Source organism: Callospermophilus lateralis, chromosome 1, assembly GCF_048772815.1.
Source record: "Callospermophilus lateralis isolate mCalLat2 chromosome 1, mCalLat2.hap1, whole genome shotgun sequence".
NCBI lineage: Eukaryota > Metazoa > Chordata > Mammalia > Rodentia > Sciuridae > Callospermophilus > Callospermophilus lateralis.
Window position 1 is genome coordinate 114,144,800 of NC_135305.1, and position 13,808 is coordinate 114,158,607.

The 13,808-nt window shown below is 60.2% G+C and overlaps 1 protein-coding gene and 1 long non-coding RNA gene across 9 annotated transcripts in view; one reads left to right on the forward strand and one right to left on the reverse strand.

The window, feature by feature from the left end:
* Kiaa1671 (KIAA1671 ortholog) overlaps nucleotides 1-13,808 on the forward strand; it is a 149,579-nt gene that overhangs the window by 100,411 nt on the left and 35,360 nt on the right. The window lies entirely within an intron of this gene.
* LOC143382842 (uncharacterized) lies at nucleotides 52-2,281 on the reverse strand. The gene is made up of 3 exons (XR_013089060.2): nucleotides 2,109-2,281; nucleotides 1,623-1,773; nucleotides 52-408 (listed from the first exon to the last, which is right to left on the reverse strand). It is a non-coding gene; the product is annotated as an uncharacterized LOC143382842 (long non-coding RNA).

Below are 13,808 nucleotides of genomic sequence, written 5' to 3' on the forward strand. Positions count from 1 at the left end.
TGGAGTCAGAGCAGGAAGCGGGGACCTGGTCCCGAACCACCAGGTGGCCCGCCAGGCCTGCTGTTCAGTCCCGCCCTCCACGTTCCTCACCTCTGGGTGACTTTAACCCCTGGGCCCTGTCACTGCTGTGTGAGCAGCAGTCACACTCTGTCACCTAGGAACAGTGTCCTAGGACACTGGTGTCCGGGACAGAGCGGTTATTTGTCCGGATGTTCCAGCTGAGTTGGCTGAACCCCAGAGGCAGGACCCACAGGTATCGAGGGCCACGGTGACGGATACAGGGCACGGTGACCGTAGCCGGAGCAGGTCCACATCGCTGAGCTCCCGCTGGGCAGGAGCTGGTCTCCCCGGACCCCACGCTGCCGTCCTGGGAGATGGGGTGCCGCCCATATTTTGTGGTTGAGGAATCTGAAGGTTGAGGAATCAGAGAGGTGAAGCCAGGGGCCTGGGGCCACCCAGCTGCCACCAGCAACCTCTCTGGGACCAGGCTGTGGCCCACCCCAGGACTCAGGGCTGAAGTGGTGGCTCCTGGGCTGCGCACTGGCCCTTCAGAGGAAGGCCAAGCGGGAGGTCCCGCCCTGCGTCCAGGACTGGCACCAGCGCTCCGGGCAGCTGGAGGGCCTCGGCCCGCCCCGGGCACACACCACAGCCCCCATGCGCTCTCCATCGGGCAGAGGGCACTTGGAGCACAGGGTGGGCACCCACCTCCCTGAAATCCTGGTACCCGGCACTTGTCCTTGGGTCCAGCCCACCTCGGCGGCCCAGGGGGTCTCGCCTCCATGTCCTTGACTCAGTGACCTCCACGAAGGTCCCTTCTCTAAGGGAGGCCACCCAGGGGCGCTGGTGTTGGTTAGAAGGGAGACACGTCCTCCCGGAGGCTTCAGGCCTCACCGCGACTCAGGGAGCCTGGCCTCCCAACGTGGGCTGGCCCAGCCTCGCCTCCCTCGCTTCTTGGGTAAATTGAGACCAGGAGGATCGGTGACGAGGCTATGGTGACGGCTCCCAAGAGCTGACACTGGGTCTGCAGCCCAGGGCAGCTGGGGTTCTTGTAAGGGTGGGCCAGGGACCGTGCTTGGTAGAGAATGAGAGACGGGGCCAGGTCCCTGCAGGGCTCTCGGGAACAGAGAGGCACGTCGTCAAACCAGTAAACTAATGAATGAAAAGATGCTCTCAGGTAGTTGTTGGCTCTGAGGGAGAGTGGGGCAGGGCCCAGGGAGAGGAGTGTAGTTTGGGAAGAGCACCGAGGGACACCTTCCCGGGCAAGGTCACTGGAGCAGACCTGTGTGACTGAGGAGTGAACCATGGGCACAGCAGTGCAAAGGCCCTGGGGCAGGCTGTGTGTGGCTTATGGGGGAGGGGATTTCAGGGAGGTGAGTGGAGCCAGTTCTGGGCCTGGGGTGCTTCAGGAAGGATGCTGGGTTTTAGGATTGGAGGGCTGGGGCAAGGAAGGGCTATCAACAGAGCAACAACCACTGTGTCCACCTACTGAGCACCTACTGTGTGCCAGGCGTGGGCTGTTGCATTTCTCCCAGACACAGGGGCCAGATGCACGGCCCCGTCCTCTGTCTCCTGCCCACCACTGCCCATCAGAGCCCTGCTGGTGCCCAGGCCTCTGGCCCCACCTTGAGGTGTGGAACTCAGGTGTTGGACTTCAGTGCAGCCCCCAAGGCCAGCATGATGTCACCTGGTCCTCGGCAGTGGTGTCAGTGGTCAGGGAGGCAGGACGGCAGCTTCCTCTTGGCCTCACCTCATCCTGGCAGCAGATGATGTCACCTACCAGAGGACAATGGTTCCTTTGTGGGTCCAGCGGGCCCTCAGCTGGGCCCCAGAGCAGGTGTTTCTGGGAGAGAGCTGGCCTGACGCAAGGCCGTGCTGGACAGAGTCCGGCTGTCCCCGGGGAGCTCCGCCAAGCTGGTCTTGTTTCCCTGTCCCCAGGAAAAAAAACGTAGGCTATTCCCCCCAAACGAGTAGGATATGTTCAGTTTATATTCGGAAAATGGAGGAGAACCAAATCCGCACACTCTTCTGCCATTCCTGAAGTCCACCCTTGCCTTCGACGTGTTTCCTTCCTGTCATTTTTCCTCCCCCTGCAAAACCAAGTCGCCAACCTGTGACCCTTCCTGTCCCCGTGGGTCTTCAGTAAACCCCTGTGGTGCCCGGGTGGCGGGCGACCGTGCCCGTGTTGGTGAGCGCCAGGGTTTCTGAGCCCGTCTGGCTGGACATCTGGGCCACTTCTTGGCTCCCAGGCGCCCCTGCAGGGTGGGTCCCGTGGAGCCCTCCGCTTGGCTCTGGGAGGTCTGGATGCGCCACTTCCCCTCTGGCCCGGGCCCTGCGACTCCCACTTTCTCCCCCTCTTCCAGCAGCTTCCCGTCCAGGGGTTCTGTGCAGACACTTCCTGCTCCCCATCAGGAAGTCAGGACTCAGGAAATCTGGGTGGACCAGGTCAAGGGAGCATCAGCACGGGACCGTCAGAGTATTGCTTATGAGAGTCGTGCTAGTTCCAGGGTGTCGAGCAGCCCGGGCTGGGTGCCCACCCACTTCTGTGGTGCCAGTCTCCCACACATGGCCAGTTGCTGATGTCCAACAAGCTGTCTCTGAACACAGGGCCGGGGGAAGAGGGTCCACGGACCACTGTTTTCATAGTATTTTCACTGTATAGACCTGACGTCCATAAACGACTCTAAGTCCGTAGGCACTAGTGAAATGTCGTAAGGTAGCTAAGAAGTGGTCAAGGTTAGCCGGGCACAGTGCCCACGCCTGTCATCCTAGCAGCTCGGGAGGCTGAGGCAGGAGGATCACAAGATCAAGGCCAGCCTCAGCAACAGCGAGACCCTAAGCAACTCAGTGAGACCCTGTCTCTAAATAAAATACAAAATAGGGCTGGGGACGGGGCTCAGTGGTGAGTGACCCTGAGTTCAATCCCTGGTGCCAAGAAAAAAAAAAAAAAGACGTGATCAGGTTTAAACATCCGTCCCTGTGGCTTTCCAAAACTTACTGAATTGTCAGCGTATGTCATTCAATTGGTACCAATGGCGGTGTTGGACATCTGGCTCCTGAACGCTTCACGGTGGCCTCCGGGGGGACAGGCCAGCTGGGGCACACCCCTGTCAGGGGCTGTGTCATTGGGCTTGAGAGCGCTGAGTTCCAATCCTGGCTGGTGACTTGGGGTCAGCGCCCTGGTTTCCTGCGCTCCTGTTTCCTCCTCTGGGAAACGGGCCACCCCTTCCTCCTGCAGTGGCACTGAGGTCACGGTGTGGAGCGCCCGGCAGGGTGCCCAGCACACGGCACCAGGGTCGTCAGCCCTGCTGCTCGACAGTGGACCTGGTGGGCAGCCCCCGCCTTCCAGTCCCCCATCGGGCCTCTCTGTCTGCCTCTACCAGCTTGCTCCCTGTGACCGACAGAATACGCAGTGTCTCCTCTGCGACTGGGTTGAGGGGGACACCACGGCCTCCCTCTTGTCCTCCTTTCCCTGTCTCGGGGACCTCAGCCTGGGGGAGCTCGGCTGCCACATGTTTACACCAGAACCATCCTGCAGAGGGGCCCATGTGGCAAGAACCTAAGCCTCTGGCCAGCCGCCAGCAGGAGCCGCCCACAACCACGGGTGTGGACCTGGAAACAGAGCAGGCGCAACGGCACCTCTGGCCAGCAGCTGGACTCCAGCCTCATGAGGGACCTGGAGCCGACCCCTCGATTCAGGCCCTCCTAGACCCCTGACTCTATAAGGCGTGAATAAGGAACTCAGCCACAGAGTCATGGGGCTATTTGTTACACAGCCATAGGCGACAGATACAAGTTCTGCTCGTCGACCCTGCAGCAGTGGTCTGAGGACATCCAGGAGGGTTATTCCACCTCCTCTCACAGGCGAATAAGTTGGGAAGAGCCCAGTAAGCCGTCAGGGTCTGTGCTGTGTGCCTGTCAGCATTTCCGGGGTGTCTTTCTTGCCTCGGGGGTGCTCACTCCCCTAGCCTGGGCTCAGGATCCCTGGGGCCTGAGCAGCCCCCTCTCAGGAGTCAGCATGGGTCTCCCCGCACAGGATGGAGGCCACTCTTGGCTCCTAAGTGCTCATCGCCCCACTTAGCTCATCAAACATTCATGGCGAGGGCCACTCGGCGGTGATGGACTCCACGCTCAGAGCCTGGTGTCCAGGCTGCTGCCGTCTCCATTAGCAATTTCCAGGCCAGGGGACTCCATTGGATTGCCCTGCTCCCTCGAGAGGCGGATGCTGAGACCCACGTCAGAGCTCATGTGATTCCTATGAGTTGAAAGTCGCCGAGTTTATGAGCAGTTTTTGCTTTTGTGTTTCGAGTGTGGGTCTGTCCTTTCTTGATAGAAAAAGGGATACAGCCGAGCAAGTGGGTGCAGATCTCTCATCCCAGTGGCTCAGGAGGCTGAGGCAGGAGGATCACAAGTTCAAGGTCAGCCTCAGCGACTTAGTGAGACCCTGTTTCAAAATAAAATAGTTAAAAAGTAGGCTGGGGATGTGGCTCAGTGGGTTCAATCCCCAGTACCCCCCCCCCAAAAAAAAAGATGTGGGTAGAATCAGCTGAATGCCATCCCGAGTTTGAATCCCAGCTTTGCCACTAACTAGCTAAGGGACCTAACTGGTGGCTTTACTTCGGCAAGTAAGAGTTTCCATGTGAAATATCAGCACAAGGCCTGGAGCTTAGAAAATACATGGTACCGTTCGATACTGTTGCTATCTGTAAACTTTGGTAAAATAGACAGGTTAGGATTGAGCTGCTGCTGCAACAAACAAGCTGCCAACTCTCGGTAGCTCCACCCAAACTGCTAGTTCTTTTTTTCATAATTTATATTTGTAAATACATAATAATAGCTAAATAGTATTTTAAAATTTTTGTATTTCTTGCTTTCAGTTATACATGTCAGTAGAGTGAATTTTCACATGACATACATATGTGGAGTATGACTTATTCTCATTAGGATCCCATTCTTGTGGTTGTACATGATGTGGTCGCGTATTTCACTGGCCGTGTATTCACAAATGAACATGGACAGTTAGGTCCGATTCATTCTATTGTCTTTCCCATTCCCATTCCCCCTCCCTTCCCTTCATTCTCCTTTGTCTAATCCAATGAATTTCCATTCTTCCCTCCATCCCCCTTCTTGTGAATTAGCATTCCCATATCAGAGAGAACATTCAGCTTTTGGTTTCTTGGGATTGGCTTATTTCACCTAGCATGATAGTACCCTTTTCCATCCGTTTACCAGCAAAGGCCATAATTTCATTCTTTAAGGCTGAGTAATATTCCATTGTGTATATGGACCACATTTTCTTTATCCATTCCTTGCTGAAGGGCATCTAGGTTAGTTCCATAGCTTAATTATTGTGAATTGAGCTGCTATAAACATTGATGTGGCTGTGTCACTGTTAACAGGCTGATTTTAAGTCCTCTGGTTATGTGCTGAGGAGTGGGATAACTGGATCAAATGGTGGTTCTGTTCCAAGTTTTCTGAGGAATCTCCACACTGTTTTCCAGGGTGGTTGCTCCCATTTGCAGTCCCTCAGCGTCTTGGGTCGTGGTTTTCTGCTGTCCTGGGGTTCTCTGTAGTAGCTGCCTCTCCTGGCTGTTTGCCTCTGGCACTTGGACCCTGGGGGAGAACTTGACTCCTGTTAATAGTGTCTGGGGGGTCAGAAGCAGGCGGAGGCTGGGCCCATTGCTCAGATGGGAAGTTGAGGCTTAAGCACTGATGTCCTGCTGCTGGCCGTGAGATGGCTGTTACTTTTGCCATCGCGGTTTCACATGATAAAATCAGGACCCAGGGAGAAGAGGCCTCCAGGACTCCAGCCCAGGTCTGCCGGGTCCCCCCTTTCTTCTCCCTGCACCCCAATCAGGGCAGTGGGTCGAGGGGCCCCGGCCACACTGGCTCAGGAGGGATGGTCTCTGGTGTGGAGCGTCCTGCGTGCCGAAGGGTGTTGAGTGGTATCTGGGGCCTCTGCCCTCGCCCTGAACCCAGCTGACGACAGACGGTGTTCTCAGAAGTTGCCAAACTGGGGGGGAGACGGAATCGCCCCTCGTGGAGAACCGCTGGTGTGGACAGTGAGAGTCCAGTGTGCGGCCAAGCCCCGACCGGGCCCGAGCAGCCACCTGGCATCCACAGACTGACCTTGAGCCAAGCCAGGTGTTGACAGTGGGACTCTGGAACGTCCTAACTCTGGGGTAAAGTGACCTTTGGCTCCTGGGGTGGTTTGGGGCACGTCTTCTGCTCTGGAAAAGCAGAGGTCCGACCCCAGAGCTGCTCTGGGAATGCCGTGAGCTGCGAGGCGGGGGCCCCGGGACTCGGCGGGCGCGTGGCGCTCTGTAGACAGTGGCCTTGATGGCCCTCGTCCTCAGCCTGTCAAACAGGGAGCTGAGGGGCGCCCTCTGCAGCCTCCCAAGCTCGTTCAAGGTCGTTGGAGGCCCGGCCCCAGGTCTCTGGGCTCCATCCGTCCAAATATTTACTCTCTGCCAAGCCAGGAGGACCCTGCAGCTCAGATGCCATCGTCACCACCCTCTGGAAATGGCCTCTCCCTGACACACCTGTGGCCACCCCGACCCTCCTGGATCAGCAGCCGGGGCTGCTCTTCCCTCTTGGTGTTTGCCCTCTGCTTTGGGGAGGGCCACGGGGGCAGGGGGGCGTGAGGGCAGCTGCCTCCCCTTCCCTCCGCAGGCATCTTGCCAGGAAGAGCCTGGAAGGTTCTGGAAGCTTTGGTGCTGGGTTTGAAGAGTACAAAGGTAGCTGCCCTGGGGGTGATGAGGAAATAGAAGTTCATTATCGTCCATGAGACTTGGAGCCAGTGTCAACAGGCCGCTGAGCCACAGCTCCTCCTGGAGGACCTTTCAGCCTGGAGCTGGGACCTCACTCCAGCTCCCCACTTTTGTGTTATCTCTGGGGAAGAGGCCCAGAGAAGGAAAGACACCTACCCACAGTCACACAGCAACCTAGTGACGAGACCAGGACTGCAGCTTGGGTTTCTCCATTCAAGGTTGGGTCAAGAGATCTCAGGAGTTGAGCACCAGACCTTAATTGAGCTCCTACTGTTTGCAGAACCCTGCGGTCCGCTATGGGAAGTATTAATGACAACAAGACCCAGATTCTGCCTTTGGAGAGTTTGGGGAAGGCAATCGGTGCATGTCCCAAGCTCAGCCTTGAGCCACCTGTCTCCCGTGTGCTGGCTCTGGGCCTCAGCGCCCCTTGGAGGGGAATCACGCTGTCCTGCTCCCGGCGATAAGGGCTGCACATGGTGACGTCTGCCAGACCTCAGCACTGTGCCTGGCCACCGCTCAGAAGCTGGGGTTGCTCCTCACCACGCCCCCCCTCTGCCCCTCCTCCCTTCCCAGGCACTAGTAACCTTCCACGGTCCCTGCCCTGCGTGATGGACAGATGCACCTGGTATTTTAAGGTCAAACTTAAAGTTGCCGTTTTCTCATCAGATTGAGCCTGCCCTAGGTGTCTCTGGGTTGGGGTCGGGGTCAGGAACAAGGGAGCACAGGAGGACAGTCAGTCGCCCGCAGTGACGCAGACCAGTGGCCTCCAGTAGCTCCCCACGTCCTGCTTGGCCGCCCTGCCCACTGGGCAGGCTGGTGCTCCGAGCCCCGCCCGCTGGTCCCTGCTGGGTGGCCAGAGCTTATTTGGGTCAGGCACAGCCACAGCCAAGGAGCAAGCAAGGCCAGTGGGGGGTGAATGGAGGCGTGGACTCGTCACAGCCCTTGCTGGAGACCCTCTTGGGGGCAGGATGGAGAGGGAATGGGGACCCGAGGCTCTGCTCAGTGAGCGTGCTGACCACTCGGTGTCCTCCAGCCTCGGGACGTCTGGCTTCCAGGCTGGGGAAGCAGGGCTGGTGCCCAGCCCGAGGTCACACCTTGGCACTGCCACTTCCTGCATCTGGGACCAGGTCTTGACCTCTCTGAGCTGTGACGTCCTTGGGTGCAGAGGCGCTAACACTGGGCCGGACTCAGGCCTGGCGGGTGTCAGAGGTGCGCCGCATCCTGGTCCCACACGGTTACCTCTGGGCCGGGTTTCGGGAGCCCCGGGTGGAGGCGGTCAGTCCCTCGATGTTTCCTGGTCATTCGGGCAGCAGATACATATGGAGCCCTTGCTGTGGGCCACACGTGGCTTGAGGCCCTGGGGTCTCAGGGAACAAGACGGAGATGGTCCCAGCCCTGGGGCCCATGCTGTCCCCACAGAGGCACGCACTGTGTCCACTCTGCGAGCGAGCAAATGAACGAGCGTGAGAGCCTTCATGCTGTCCCGGGCCCACTGGCCACATGCCTGATCTGGTCATCGGTGGGTCTCCGCCCCTCTTTCCCAATTCTTTCTAGCGATTCTTGCTGGCCACCAAGCGCCCCCGGGAAGTGGTTGCTGTTCCATGTCCTCTGAGCCCAGCACCGTGCCTGACGCGTCCGTGACGCACATTAAATGTCCAGGATCTGAAGGGACTTGGCTCCCAGGGGCTGCCGGCCGTGCTGGTCGGGTGGAGGGCCAGGGCTCCGGGGGCTGCGGTCCCTTGCTGGGCACGTGGTCCAGAGGTGAGGAGTCAGACGGGGGCCGAGGACCGCAGCAGGCTCCGGCTCTCTGGTGGTCAAGCCTGACAGTCGGTCCCTGTCGCCATGGGCCAGAGGAGGTTTCGTTCTCGCTCTCCTAGTTGGTGGCCACCGGGCCACGTGGGTGTCTGCAGGGTCCCAGCACAGGTCCTCCGTGCATCCTGGGAAGCCACCTTTCTGGACCCCATGATTCTCAGCTTGTCTGTGCCGTGGCATGGAACTGTGGCCGGTCCTTCTCCAGAGCTAACCGGGAGCTTCTCTGGAGCTACACGAGGTGCCAGAGGATGTCCCCGCAGCCTGTCTGTGTCGCTGACCCTGGTGGCCTCCTCTGCCCACACACTTGAAACTGGACATTGCTGAACCCTCACCAGCTCCTCGGGTGGAAAGGAAGGGGACAGACACACGTGGTGGCCAGGGCACTGGGGCTGAGGCCGGGTCACTCTCTGCTACTTGTTGTTGTTTTTCCTGGTGCTTGAGGTGGAATCCAGGGGCCGCATGTGCCCAGTACAAGCGTCACCGCTGACCCCCCCGGCCCCTGTGTTTTCCTGAGCTGGGCTGCCCAGGTGCTCAGCTGTGCCCGACCCCACACGTGAGTGACGTGAGGACAGAGCACAGCTGCCCTTCTGCCCTGCTGAGAGCCGGAACACGCCCCTCAGTGGCAAAGCACCTGGAACCAGGGGGTCTGTGGGGACCCTGGGGAGTGACTTCACGGCTCCCTGCCTCAGTTTCCCTGTTTGTAAGACGAAGGAGGGCCAGCGCGTCCCCGGGTTGTGGGACGTGGTCATTGCAGTATTATGACCTGCTCAGTGCCGCGCTGTCAGACAGCGTCAGTGAGTGTGACACCCGGGGAGGGTCCTGGAGTGTGGCTCAGGTGAGGCCAGGCACGGTGCCTTTGGTGTGCGGCTGTGACCGTAGGAACCACTCCTCCGTGGAGATCTAGAACATTCTCCTCTCCCCAGCGGTTTCCCCAGCAAGCCCTTTCCAGGCCACCCCTTCCCTGGACTGAGCGACCACCCGTCCTGAATGGTCGAATGTGTTGCATCGGAGCGCCCACGGGCGGACCCCGACCTCCCCGTGCTGCTGTGTGGATGTGGCAGCCATGTGTGGGGGACAGCGCTGTCACCAGGAACACTGAACACTGTGCAGAGATTCCATGAGGCAAGTCGCTAAGAAGGCCATGCCGTCCCGTTGGGGTCACCAGGGATGGGGAGAAGCCCCCAACGTGGGGAAGGGTCCGCGTCCCCAGACACGGGGGTGTCCAGGCTCCACGCGGCTCAGGCACTGCCTGCCGTGCTGTCCCAGGGGCCCGGCCTGTGGCCTCGGAGCCCCTCCCCTCGGGAGCAGAGGCTCAGAGCGCCAGGCCTGCAGGACGAGGGGTTGGGGGACAGGCCGGCCGCAGGCTCCCCAGCCCCCACCCCCACGGGGCCACTTGTCCCTCTGTCTTCCTGGTACGTGTTTCCAAAGCTAAGAAGGGAGAGGGAAGGTGGGAGACAGGTGCCCTGGCGCCAGCCGCCACCCTCCCTCAGGGACGAGGGGCTTCTGAAGGAGCGGCTTCCCAGGGGCAGCGGCCAGGCAGTGGCAGGGCTGCTCTGGAAGGGTCAGAGGGGGCTCTGGTGGCCCTGTGCGGTGTCTGTGCAGTGATGAGGAGGGTCCCGGGCTGGGCCCGCTGCCACCTGGACGGATGCCGTCCCCTGACAGCCCTGGCCTTGCTCAGGTCAGGGGTTTGAAGGGCCCAGGTGCCAGCGCAGGTCTGTGGTGCCCAGGCCGCACTCTCCCCTGCCCTGCAGGCCCCCACTGCTGCCAGGGCCTCTGACTCGGGCGTCCTTCACCTGGGGCCTGGCCGCTGGCACAGGGCCACCGCTCCGGACAGTCAGTGATGGTGTTGCCCTGCAGGCCGCTGGGCCCCTCTGCAGCTGGGAGGTGGAGAGGTCCTGTGCCAGCTCTCGCAGGGTCACCGTGGGCAACCACTGGGCGCTGGGGGCTGCCCTTCAGCCTGCCCACGGGGGGCGGGGAGCTCAGGGGGAGCTGGGCAGGTCGTGGCCGTCTCCCTCCTCTCAGAGCCACCTCGGGCTGCGAGCCTCATCTGCCCCTCCTTCTCCAGGGCCACCAGCAGGGTGCCTAGCCCTGTGCCCCCTGCTTCCTGCCTGAGGGGGCGGGGCAGAGCCTCCCAGGGGCCTCTGAGTGACAGGAGGCCGTGCAGCAAGGCCATTCCTCGCCTTCCCGAGGGGCACCCTGGCCATCGTCACTGCTGTGACCACAGTGCAGGGGACGCTGTTAGCCAATGAGGGCACTCGGCCTGAGCCTCGCCTGAGTTCTTCCCAAAGTTGGTGACGTAGACGGACCCCGCTGTCCCTCTCGGGTCCCTGTCACTTAGTCCTCCAGACTCCACAAGACACCCGTGGTCTGTGGGCAGGGGTGGGGTCGTCTCCAGAACCTTCCTCAGGCCCCGTCCTCGGAGATGCAGGTGTGCGGGCCCCACCTCTGCAGGGTCCCACTGGGCCATGATGGGCCCGGGCTCTGCAGCTGTGTCAAGCTCCAGCCGAGATCAGGTGGCACAGCAGAAAGAATAGGCTCCCGAGCAGGACGGACCAGGCTCAGCGCCCGGAGGGCCACCCGGGTCACCTGGCAGGTTCCTGTTCCCACACCTGTGCATCAAGGTGTTTCGGGGCTGTCGGGAGGCCCAGCGGGTGGAGGTGGATGGCACCTCTCAGAAGGCTAATGAATCAAAGAGAGGACATTCCCTGATCTGTCCCTGGATATCAGGACCAAGAAGGACCACAGACACCTCCCAGCCAGCGCCATGTCCTCCCCATGAAGATCCCTATTAGTTTCCCCCTCCAGACTGGAAGCTTCCAGAGTTCCGTGCTGGAGCCCCTGGCATGCGACAGCTGGTCCTGGGTAAAGAACAGCAGAGTGGCCACGGTAGAGCCCCGTGGTCAACAGTGTCCTGCCACAGGACTTTTCAGAGCCTTTAGTGATGAGCTACACACCAGGGACCTCCAGAGGTGCTGTGGGCCTCTCCTCTGAGATCTCAGGTGACGGAGGTGCCGGCGGCTCACTCACCCACCTGCCCGGGGACTCTCAATACCGCGAGTGAGTGCACCCGGCAAGGGGGAGATGTGCACTTTGAGAAATGCTGAATCTGGGGTCTGAGGACGTCACCTCCAAATGCAGGAACTTGGTAGTGTGCATTGAAGGCAGGATTCGTGAAGCGCCTGGCTGGGCGGGCATCCCAGGCCACCGACCATCCCACCCCCACTTTAGAATTAGGTAGATCAGCTTCCGCCAAAAGACGGTCCGTGCACCTGTCTTTATAAACTCACTTTGTTCCCTTCCGTGTCTTTCCTGGGCAGAGGCGATGGTTCCTGCCCAGATGTGTGTATCACTCCCAGTCCAGACACAAAGGGACAGTCCTGAGAGATCCCATCAGGCCCTGGCCCCCGCTTTGTTCTCAGAAGGGAGATGGGGCTCAGAGAAAGAGGTGACTTGGCCAAGGCCACACAGCCCCCTTTGGAGAGGCTGGGGATCCAGCTTCACCCAGATCTGGGGGTGCCTTGCTGCTCTCTGCGGGCCCAAGTCCCCATCCCCCACCACACACCGTTTTTTTCGGGCGGAACCTGGCTGTCCTCCGACTATTGTTGAAGTGAGGTTTCTGGGCAGCAGCAAATGCACAGCTTAATTACCGTGTGCCAGAGGGCTTGGCGGCTGGAGGCTGGAGAAGGGCTTTGGGAGGGTGGGGTCCCTCTCCCTGCCCTGCCCCCCAGCACTGTGTGTGAGGGAGACCTCCGGACTGGCTCCCCACCCCTGTCTCAGCCATAACCACAGAAGGTTTTCTTTTCTTCATTGTTTTTAACATTCTTTATCAATTCTCGGAAACAAAACCGTCCCCCAGAGAGCCTGGAAATAGCAGCTAAATGTCCCTGTCGTGGGCAGGCCCAAGTAGACGCTTAGGGTGCGGCGCATACAGCGGGCCAGCGAGGGGCCAAGCCAGGATCACTGGGCGCGCCCAGCTCAGGGGGCAGCGGCCCACACCGAGCAGCGAGCAGCCTGCAGGGCTGGGCATGCCAAGGCCTGGGGTGGGACGGTCCCCAAATCAGATCCCAGATCAGCTGCTTGCCTGCCCGTAACCCAGGGCCGACTGCGGCTCCTCTGCTCCCAGGTTCTTAGGTTGGGGGGAGATAATGCCAGTCATTGTGTCTGTGTGTGCGCGTGTGCGCGTGTATGTATGCGTGTGTGCGCGGGTGTGCGCGTGAGCAGCCTTAGTGCACTGACTGGAGGGGAAGATTCCATGAGATGGTGGTGCAGACGCCGCAGGTGTCACAGCTGTCCCCAGTAGCAGGGTGGACCGTCCATCCCCTCCCAGGTGTGACAGCAAGTCCAGGAGAGCGTCATCCACTTGCCAGAGGCTGTGGCGTGGCATGACGATGGCACATTTGCTTCTGACACCCCCCATTTGCTGTACGCTGTCACTTGTCACTCACAGTCTGAGAAGTGCATGGCCAGGTGGCCTTGCCACTAGCTCCCGTGTCCCTGGGCCGCCCGGCCTGTGTCGGGTCCTGGTTACGTGGTGCACAGTGGCATTTACGCAGATCGGGAGGGGTGCGGGCTTTTGGACCCTCGCTGCGGGCCCATGTCCTGTGCGTGCTGCTGCTGGTGGCGGCTCCTGTCCCCTCTCTGGCTTCACACTTTTGAGACTCACGTCCCACGCTTTAGTCCACAGATTCGAAGCCAGACGTGTGACTAATTAGCGCCTCTTAATTGGGGAAATATAACCTTTAAGATGTCATTAAAGTGTCATCCACAGAACGGAGGTGACTGTGCCCCTGCTGCGGCTGTGGGGGGGGTGTCCCTCCAGAGAAGGACCATGGGAGGCCCCCAGAGCCCCCAGGTCTGCACCTTCCACTTGCCCAGGAGCCTGGCCACCACCCTGCGCCCACACTGCCCGGTGGTGGTGGCCGCCTGCGTCAGGGCAGCTGAGTGCCTAGAGGCAGGTCAGAGCTCTGATGTGCCTGGCCTCTACGTCCCCTGGGAGGTGTTACCTGCTCCCCTGACAGGTGTTAGGTATGGAGGCTCAGGGAGGTGAGGTGCCCTGCCCAAGATCACACAGCAAGGGGCCACAGGATCAGCTTTGACCTTGGCTTTGGACTGGAGCCCATGGGCAGAACCACAGAGCTGCCCCAGAGCCAGGTTCTGCAGCTCATAGGCTGAGTCCAAAGCTGCCCCGGCCCCTGTTAGAGGAGGAAGATGGGCAGGGGGCCCGGTTCC